Consider the following 10,533-nt stretch of genomic DNA (forward strand, 5'->3'; position numbering starts at 1 on the left):
GCATTTATTCAGCAGGTTAAATCTTGGTAGTTGCACTCTGAACTCTGTCTCCTCACATTCTAAGTTTCTAGAGCATCTGTAATCCACCCTGGAGCCTTGAGGAGAGTGATCATACAATCAACCAGGTCGGAAGAGACCTCCAAGCTCATCCAGTCCAAGCTATCACCCAGCCCTATCCAATCAACTAGACCATGGCACTAAGTGCCTCATCCAGTCCTTCTTGATGAAGCTGTTCTTGAACACTTCAAAAGAGACTTGAGAGTTGAAAGTAGTCATTCACAATCTGACCTAAACACCTCCAACCCAGACAGATCTTCATCTGAGGTAGATCTTATCTCTGTATGGTTTGTGTACAGTATGACTCTGACTCTGATCTTCACCAAACCACCAGCAGTGAGCATCTGAGCTGGTTTGAACTGCCATGGTTAGAGCTGCAAGTGTGTCTCTAGCATTAGCAATTCCTAAAGTGTGTCCTGACCTTCTGAAAGCCTCATTTGTCCCCTCCCATTCCCACTCTGCCCTCACTTCAGTTTATGCTTCAGTCTTTGTCCTGGCAGAGATTCATAGAATGGGTTGAGTTGGAAGAGACCTTAAAAATCATCCAGTCCTATGGGCAGGGACACTCCTGCTAGCCCAGGTTCCTCAAGGCTTCACTCAACCTGGCCTTGAACACCTCCAGGGAGGGGGTATCCACAGCCTCCCTGGGCAACCTGTGCCAGTGTCTCCTCACCCTCACTGCCAAAAACTTCTTCCCAATATCCACTCCAAAACCTTCTTCCCAATATCCACTCCAAATCTCCACTGTTCTCATGAGTTCTAATTTGACATCAGCCTTTGGCCAAGTCCTCTTCCACCATGTCCACTGAGGTTCTTCCAGTCTTAATGGCCATGAGCTGACCTTTGTGCTTCAGTGAGGGAGCTGTGACTGTTTTTGCTGAGGGGATGGTTACTACAGCAGGGTTTGAGAACAGCTTCCTTCCAGCTGCTGTTGCAAAAGGAGCAGGATGTGCACTCGTGGACTCGGACGTCACCTTCCTCACCTCTCGCAGGAGCCACAAGTGTGGCAAAGGGAAGAGCTACACAGCTTTAAGTAGGAGGAAGTGAGGAGGAAGTTCTTCACCATGAGAGCCTGGAATGGGTTGCCCAAGGAGGTGTTTGAGGCCCCGTCCCTGGAGGTGCTTAAGGCCAGGCTGAATGAGGCTCTGGCCAGCCTGATCCAGGGTAGGGTGTCCCTGCCCATGGCAGGGGTGTTGTAACTAAATGATCCTTATGATCCCTTCCAACTCTGACTGATTCTATGAAGTAGTAATAAGGCTTAAATTTTGGGGTATAGAGTCATGCAGGAAGGCAAAGAATGAATTCTGGAGTGTAGTTGTGCAGCCTCATTGCACAGCTCAGCTTTTTATGCCCAGTTTCAAGGTGGAGCTTCGTTTACTGTCAGCCTTGACAGTACTGTGTACTGAAATGCACCATCAGAGTGACAAAGCTACAGTGTTCTTTGTTTCTCCCTAAGCATTCTTGCCATAGACTCACAAAATGGGTTGGATTGGAAGGGACCTTCAAGATCATCCAGTTCCAACCCCCTGCCATGAGCAGAGACACCTCTCACTAGCCCACATTGCTCAAAGCTTCATCCAGCCTGGCCTTGAACACCTCCAGGGAGGGGACATCCACAGCCTGTTCCAGTGTCTCTGCGTCCTCACTCTAAGGAATTTCTTCCTAAACTACAGTATAAATCTGCCCTCCTCAAGCTTCAATCCACTCCCTATCATCTTGGCACTACAAGCCCTTGTAAAAAGTCCCTTCCTGCTTTTCTTGTATCCCCCTTCAGGTACTGACAGACCATGGTAGGCTATGATAGACAAGGAGAGGCTGAGGGAGCTGGGGTTGTTTAGCCTGGAGAAGAGGAGGCTCAGGGGTGACCTCATTGCTGTCTACAACTACCTGAAGGGACATTGTAGCCAGGTGGGGTTGGTCTCTTCTCCCAGGCAACCAGCAACAGAACAAGGGGACACAGTGTGAGGTTGTGCCAGGGGAGGTCTAGGCTGGATGTGATGAGGAAGTTGTTGTCAGAGAGAGTGATTGGCATTGGAATGGGCTGCCCAGGGAGGTGGTGGAGTCACCGTGCCTGGAGGTGTTGAAGCCAAGCCTGGCTGAGGCACTTAGTGCCATGGTCTGGTTGACTGGCTAGGGCTGGGTGCTAGGTTGGCCTGGCTGAGCTTGGAGGTCTCTTCCAACCTGGCTGATTGTATGATTCAAAGCACAGTAGTGCTTTCATCACTTACTGATTTATTGGTCTTTTGTAATACTCGCTTATGAAGTCACTGGTTAAAAATGCTCTGTCATGTCTTACTCTCACCCTGGTGCCTTCTGAAAGGAATGCCTGGCATTCCCAATGGGCCACTGCATGTCCTGCTCTTTTCCCAACCCAGCCTGGGAGGAAATGCCAAACCTTATGGTAATCATTTCCCAATGGAAATTCCAGATGAAGAACATCTATCTGAGGCAGAAGGATTAGAAACAAAGAAGTTTGGGGGTTGTAGGCATTCTTTGAGTACCTGTGTGATTTGTTGGCAGTAAGAAGTGCAATTTGTTGGCAATAAGAAGTGCAAACCAGGTGGCACAAGTTCAGGCAATGAATCAGTTGCTTCTCTTCTGAAGACACTAAAAACTTCACCTTACTGTTAACAGCCAAGATTAAGGCAGGCTGTGTTGCACCACAGTGAGTTCCTTGGGGTCCTCCTTTACTGACCTCTCTTTATTTCTTCTAGCCATGGCATCAAGGGCAGAAGAGGACAGGGCTCCCAAAGGAACCTTGTGCTCTTCAGACTCTGAATGCATCTCCTTGTGCTGTTTATCAGCAAAAGGCCATGCTGGCACCTTGCATCTTTGCTGGACCCTGGTGTCTTTGCTGGTACCTTGCATCTTTGCTGGCACCTTGCATCTTTGCTGGCACCTTGCAACTTTGCTAGTACCTGGCATCTTTGCTGGCACCTGGCATCTTTGCTGGTATCTGGCATCTTTGCTGGCACCTGGCATCTTTGTTGGAACCTGGTGTCTTTGCTGGCACCTTGCATCTTTGCTGACACCTTGCATCTTTGCTGGCACCTTGCATCTTTGCTGGCACCTGGCATCTTTGCTGGAACCTGGTGTCTTTGCTGGCACCTGGCATCTTTGCTGGTACTTGGCATCTTTGCTGGCACCTTGCAACTTTGCTAGTACCTGGCATCTTTGCTGGCACCTGGCATCTTTGCTGGTATCTGGCATCTTTGCTGGCACCTGGCATCTTTGTTGGAACCTGGTGTCTTTGCTGGCACCTGGCATCTTTTCTGGCACCTTGCATCTTTGCTGATATCTGGCATCTTTGCTGGTACCTGGCATCTTTGCTGGCACCTTGCATCTTTGCTGGCACCTTGCAACTTTGCTGGCACCTTGCATCTTTGCTGGTACATGGCATCTTTGCTGGCACCTTGCATCTTTGCTGGTACTTGGCATCTTTGCTGGCACCCGGCACCTTTGCTGGTTTTCAGGGTCCTGTCCTCAGCTCTATGTACCATGGCTCATTCACAATGAGTCATCCATTGTGTGGACATCCAAAGGCCATTTTTATGTCCTCCTTACACTTGGAGGCAGGAACTTGCTAATGAGTTCCAGCAAGGCAACCAAATCACAGCCGCATTGTGTCGCAACCTCTTCGTGCCGCACAGCGTCACCCCGGGAGCCCTGGGCAAGGCACTTCTGCACCCCTGGCACGCAAGCAAGGACGTTCATCTGGAGAGAAACTGCCCTCTTGGAGGGCAGCTGGGCACCTTCCTGCTGAGGAGCAGCCATCAGCACTCTATATCCTCTCTGCTGAGTGAGAATGGTTCTGCTCCAAGCAGGCAGTATTGCCCCACTCTTCAGCCTCAGGTCCTGCTGCAGCTCATTAGTGGGGTCAGATCAATCATCTCTGCTTGTCAACATCAGTCAGTGGATGCACTAAATCCTCTCTGTGCAAACTCTAAAGCTAACCCCAGAGCTAGGTTTGTTCAGGCTGGAGAAGAGAAGGCTGAGGGGAGACCTTATCACCATGTTCCAGTACATAAAGGGTGGCTGCCAGGAGGATGGAGACTCCCTTTTCACAAGTACTCCTGTGGGGGAAAAGTTGCTGCTGGGCAGACTCCAAATGGACTCCAGAAGAAAATGTTTCCCCATGAGAACAGTTGGACATTGGAATCATCTCCCAGGGAAAACAGAGGATTCCTCTGCACTGAAGTTTTCAGCCTCAGCTTGACAGGCTCATTGCAACTCAACTGTTACCTAGAAAGGTTGGACCAGATGGTCCTTGGGGCCCTTCCAACCTGTCACACTGGAGTTCTCTCTTCCAGCATCAACCCAGCAGACACCTACAGAGGTGAGGAATGGCAGAGACTGCTAACCAGGGCTCCTAGCAGCACCTGCAGTCTCACAGAGGGCATCTGAGAGCCTTCGGTGTAGGGCTTGCAGCAGGCTCCAGCAGCAGCAGGCATCCTCTTTTCCTGCTTTGGCTTTTGGCCAAGTCCTTTTCCACCACCTTCTGTGAGGCTGGGATTTGCAGCCTGCCTTGAGAAAGCGAGGAGCAGTGGTGGAGAGTCAGCCCCAGAGCCCTCTGCAGGGTCTGAGCCCAGGCTCCTCACAGCACCCAGCCTTTCCACAACCTTCAGCCCTCTTGCACAACCAGCAGCCTCTTGCTTTTGTCCCAAGCAGGGAGCAGCAGAGGCCTGAATCACAAAGCTGAGATCAGAACCTGAATCCGAAGCTCTTATTCCCATGAGGGAATATCTGGACACAGAGATTATGCCAGAGGCTCATCCCAAGGAAATGAAATCACTCTGAGAAGAAGACAGAGATGTGTGCATTTCCTAGCTGGTGCTGGCTGGGATGGGCTGCAGGCAACTTAGCAGCATGGCCATGGGTATTTGAAATCCTACTCCTGAATCTTCACCTGGGTACTTCAGCAAGTGGCCTGATCTTCACATCTGCAATTGCTGCTGGGTGTCTGAGAGAGCAATAATCCACACAATTTCACATTAGAAGTGCAGGGACCTGTCAGGGATTTGCAGCTCAAGGTGAGGCCCTTGTGAAAGAAACACCTAGGAATAACCTGGGACAAAATCAGCACCAGGTTAGATTGACTGCATGTGAGGACCAAGAATTATGGAATCAGCCAGGTTGGAAGAGACCTCCAAGCTCATCCAGGCCAACCTAGCACCCAGCCCTGGCCAACCAACCAGACCATGGCACTAAGTGCCTCAGCCAGGCTTGGCTTCAACACCTCCAGGGATGGTGACTCCACCACCTCCCTGGGCAGCCCATTCCAATGTCAATCACTCTCTCTGCCAACAACTTCCTCCTAACATCCAGCCTAGTCCTTCAACCTAGCCTGAAAGATGTAAATGCACCAAAGCTGAGCTTAAATGGGCCTCTGGGGGCATGGGAAAGGTTTGGGGACCTCAGCTGAGTCTCCTTAGGGCTGTTGAGGCCAATTGGTGCAGGCAGGTCTCTGAGATCAGTCAGCCTCTTATGCAGTGAGATCCCCAGACCTGGAGATGGTTTTCACCTGCTTGTCATTGCTCTAAAGGAGTTCAGTGAGGTCATTAAAGGGCTCAGCTGGAAATGCTGAAGGAGCAAAGCTTGCTGAGACTCAGCAGCCTGCCTGCCTTCAGCTAGAGGCTGGAAAAATGGAAGCTGCAGCTTGGGAGACCTTCTGTGACCTTCCTGAAGGTCTGATTTCTTCCCCAATCTTCTGAACAGAAATTAAACTGAACTGAAATAACTTCTCAACATCAAGAGGAGCAATCCAGAGGATTTCCTTCCAGTGATGGCCCAGCAGTGAAGCTCTTTCTCAATCCCTTTGCCTTCCATCTTCAGATGAGAGCTGAGCTGTAGAGACCATGACCTTTTCTTTTCTTTGCCTCAAATTGATGCCACTACAGTCCTCTGTGAAGTTACCTGCTCCAGAAAGGGTTTTAAATCACAAGTGCTTGCCCTGAGCTTGATCTGGTGGCAACAGGTGGTGGACAGAGGCAGCGTGGGGATAGCAACAGGGCTGCACTTTTTTTGTCCCAGGAAAATTGCTTTTACTGTTGGAGAGAACAAAGAATGAGGAACTGTTCCCCCCCCCTCATGGGCATGCACAATGAAATTCAGTGTTTCCCCAGCTTGGGCTGGTGTTTGTTTTGGAGCAAGGTACAGTAAAGCACTAGCAGGGCACACTTGACAGCATCTGGAGTGTTCAGAGTCACGGAGTTGTCCTGGTTGGAAAAGCCCTGCAAGATCATCCAGTCCAACCATCTACCCAGCACCACCATGGCCCCGAGTGCCACAGCCACAGGTCTCTTGAACCCCTTCAGGGATGGGGACTCCACCACCTCCCTGGGCAGCCTCTTTCCAATCCCTCACCATTCTTGCAGCAAAGAATTTGTTCCTCGTATCTGACCCTAGCCCTCCCCTGGCACATTTTCAAGCCACTGCCTCTCCTTCTATCACCTGAGGCTAGGCAGAAGAGCCCAACCCCACCTCACTGCAGGCTTCTCTCAGGCAGCTGTAGAGAGCAATGAGCTCTGCCTTAGCCTCCTCTTCTCCCCACTAAACACCCCCAGCTCCCTCAGCTGCTCCTCCCCAGCCCTCTTCTCCAGACCCTTCACTGTTGTCACTGGCATGCCCCAGAAGTGCAGAGCTGCACCTGAAACGAGCTGCTTGCCTCTCCTGTAGAGCTTGAAGTGCATCTTTAAAAGCTTCCCATGCTGTTGTAAAGCTTTGCCCTAACACAGTGTCCAAACATGGCCTTAAGCTGGCTTCCTGAGCATTGCCTTGGGCAGGAGCAGACTGAACTGGTGCCAGTGTGACACTCAGACCTGGTGGCAAGGAGGAACTCCTTTTATTTTGTGAGGAGCAGGGTAATTTACAGTCCTACACGGAAGGCAACCTGCAGCAACGAGTTGTGGCATGCCTGCAGAGCACCCAGGAAGCAGCTGAGGCTTCCCTTTGGAGCACAAATGCTGCATTGTTTCACTGCCCTGCTTTGTGGCCACCTTTTGGCCTCCCTCTGGAAAAGGGCAGATTGTCCCTGTGGGTCATTGCTGGTGACTGAGGAGATGTTAATGAGCTGAGTTCTTGATCAGCCTCAGGGAGAGCTGCCTGATGGACAGTGAGGAGTTCATCCCAGGACAGGTCCTCTCAGCAGAGTCTTAGAATCAGTAGAATCACAGAATGGTTTGGGTTGGAAAAGACCTCCAAGACAAGAACACAAACCCTATGAGGAGAGGCTGAGGGAGCTGGGGTTGTTTAGCCTGGAGAAGAGGAGGCTCAGGGGTGACCTCATTGCTGTCTACAACTACCTGAAGGCACATTGTAGCCAGGTGGGGGTTGGTCTCTTCTGCCAGGTAAGCAGCAACAGAACAAGGGGACACAGTCTCAAGTTGTGCTGGGGAAAGTGTAGGCTGGATGTGATGAGGAAGTTGTTGGCAGAGAGAGTGATTGGCATTGGAATGGGCTGCCCAGGGAGGTGGTGGAGTTGCTGTGCCTGGAGGTGTTGAAGCCAAGCCTGGCTGAGGCACTTAGTGCCATGGTCTGGTTGATTGGCCAGGGCTGGGTGCTAGGTTGGTCTGGATGAGCTTGGAGGTCTCTTCCAACCTGGTTGATTCTATGATTCTATGACAGCAGCCTGGCAGGCTGAGGCTTCAAACTGGCCAATGTAGGGGACTCCACTGCTTCCCCTGGGAGATGATTCTGATGTCTGACTCTGCTCCTGGGGACAAATGTCTGGAGTCCAATGGGAATCTGCCCAGCAGCAACTTGTCCCCATCACCTCTTGTCTCTTCCATGGGACTCCCTGGAAAAAGGGAGTCTGCACCCTCCTGCTACCCACCCCTTATGTGCTGGTCCATGGTAGCTCCCCTCAGCCTTCTCTTCTCTGAAAGGATGTTTTCCTCCTCACAGCCATGGCAGAGGCAGCCTCTTGCACTCACAACAGAACGGGCTCCAGTGGCCATACCCTTGCCTCATTTTGTCCAGGATGTTTGACACTTGGCTTTGCTGGGAATATTGGGATTTGTCTTTGCAGGTGCTTCACTAATTCCTTGGAGCAAGCAGGAGACAGTGGCATTGTTTCAGCTTCAGCCAGGACTTCTTGTGCCACTTATAACCCAGACTGGGTATCTCGTGTCCCTTTCCAGCCCCTCTCTTCACGCCCAGGGAAGATCTCTGGATGTCCCCAAGGCCTCCTTTTCTGTTCCACACCCACCAAGCACGGGCACCCCTTTGGCAGAGAACTGGTGAATGTGGTTTGTCAGCATGGCTGCTGGTGTGCTGTGGATGTATCTGAGTCCATGCCCTCTTCCCTGCATTTTAGTTCTCCTCCCCTCACGGCTCACAGGATGTTAGGGGTTGGAAGGGACCTCTGGAGAGCTTCTAGTCCAACTCCCCTGCCAGAGCAGGACCTTCCCCTCTTCCCCAGGCCACCACAGCACAGTGCAGCCCAACTGAGTGCAACTGCAGTGCTTCTGAAGCCAGACTAATTAGCAGTCTAATTTAGCCTCCAGTGTCTCTTAGCCAGGAGGTACCAGGCAGGCTGCTAAGGCAGCGATACTTCTGCATCCTTCCGCCGCGCATCCTCCTGGTGCACACTTTGCCCTCCCTTGGGTCCAGGCAGGTCCACACTTCCATCTGGAGGCCACGTCTGATACAGCAGCTTCTTGTCAAAGCCCAGAGCCTGCTCTGGATGATCCCAAACCTCACATCTGTGTGTCCAGACCTTTGTTTTTCGTGCACATCAAGCTCACCCCACCTGACCATTAGACCTCTAGAGGAAGGTTTTGCCTTTGTCCTGGAAAGAGAGAGTCCAGTGGAAGGTACAAAGCTGCTGGGGGGCCTGGAGCATCTCTGTGAGGAGAAGAGGCTAGAGACCTGGGGCTGCTGAGCCTGGAGAAGAGCAGCCCCAGAGGGGATCTGATCAATGCTCAGCAAGAGCTAAAGGGTGAGGGTGGCAAGAGGATGGGGCCAGGCTCTTGTCAGTGATGCCCAGTGACAGGACAAGGGGCACAGACTGAAACCCAGGAGTTCAATCTGAACAGGAGGAGATAATTCTTTGATGTGAGGGTGCTGGAGTCCTGGAGCAGGCTGCCCAGAAAGTTCTAGACAGTTCTGACAAAGTCCAAGAGGCACTCTGGTTCCCTCTGAGCTGGTAAATTAAACCTCCCCACTTTGCAAGACAAAGGTAAAGTTATGAGGCTCTAGTCCCAGCCATCAGTGTGTGAACAGACACTGCACTGAGAGAACTGCTGCACTCCTGAGCGTGCTTAAAGCTGACAAAGTCATAGAATCATAGAATTAGCCAGGTTAGAAGAGACCTCCAAGCTCAGCCAGCCCAACCTAGCACCCAGCCCTGGCCAAGCAACCAGACCATGGCACTAAGTGCCTCAGCCAGGCTTTGCTGCAACACCTCCAGGGACAGCAACTCCACCACCTCCCTGGGCAGCCCATTCCAATGCCAATCACTCTCTCTGCCAACAACTTCCTCCTAACATCCAGCCTAGACCTCCCCTGATTGCACAACTTCACACTGTGTCCCCTTCTTCTGTTGCTGCTTGCCTGGCAGCAGAGCCCAACCCCACCTGGCTACAGCCTCCCTTCAGGGAGTTGTAGACAGCAATGAGCTCTGCCCTGAGCCTCCTCTGCTGCAGACTGCACACCCCCAGCTCCCTCAGCCTCTCCTCACAGGGCTGTGCTCCAGGCCCCTCACCAGCTTTGGCGCCCTCCTGTGGACACCTTCCAGTACTGCAACATCTCTCTTGAATTGAGGAGCCCAGAACTGGACACAGCACTCAAGGCGTGGCCTGAGCAGTGCTGAGTCCAGGGGCAGAATAACCTCCCTTGTCCTACTGGCCACACTGCTCCTGATGCAGGCCAGGATGCCATTGGCTCTCCTGCCCACCTGGGCACTCTGCTGCCTCATCTTCAGCTACTTTCTACCAGTACCCCCAGGTCCCTTTCTGCCTGGCTGTTCTCAGCCACTCTGTCCCCAGCCTGTGGTGCTGCTTGGGGTTGTTGTGGCCAAAGTACAGAACCCTGCACTTGGCCTTGTTAAATCTCATCCCATTGGCCTCTGCCCACCCATCCAGCCTGGCCAGGTCCCTCTGTAGGACTCTCCTACCCTCCAACAGATCAAAGGTGTCCTTGCTCTGCAGAGCCCCTGGCAGCCTGTAGATGTCAGCAGCTGGGCCACAGCCGCTGGCTGCAAGCACCAGCATCTGAGTGTCTTGCTCAGTCCTTTTCACATCACCACCCTTTGCTTTTTGGAGTGAAATGTGAAGAGCTGCAGGGCAGTTTAAATGGAGATGTCTGATAGCAGTGTCTGGAGAAGCAGCCCCAAGCACCCTGGGGAGATGGAGCAGGGCAAGAGCAGCCCTGGCTCAGTGCAGCAGGAGCCAGCAGGGGCTACTGCAAGCTCACCATGCAGGGCTGCAGGCAGCCTGCTGGCCCAGCTGGCACTGGCAGACACCTACCCACTGCCTC

The sequence above is a fragment of the Pogoniulus pusillus genome, chromosome 10 (genome assembly GCF_015220805.1).
Source record: "Pogoniulus pusillus isolate bPogPus1 chromosome 10, bPogPus1.pri, whole genome shotgun sequence".
Taxonomy (NCBI): Eukaryota; Metazoa; Chordata; class Aves; order Piciformes; family Lybiidae; genus Pogoniulus; species Pogoniulus pusillus.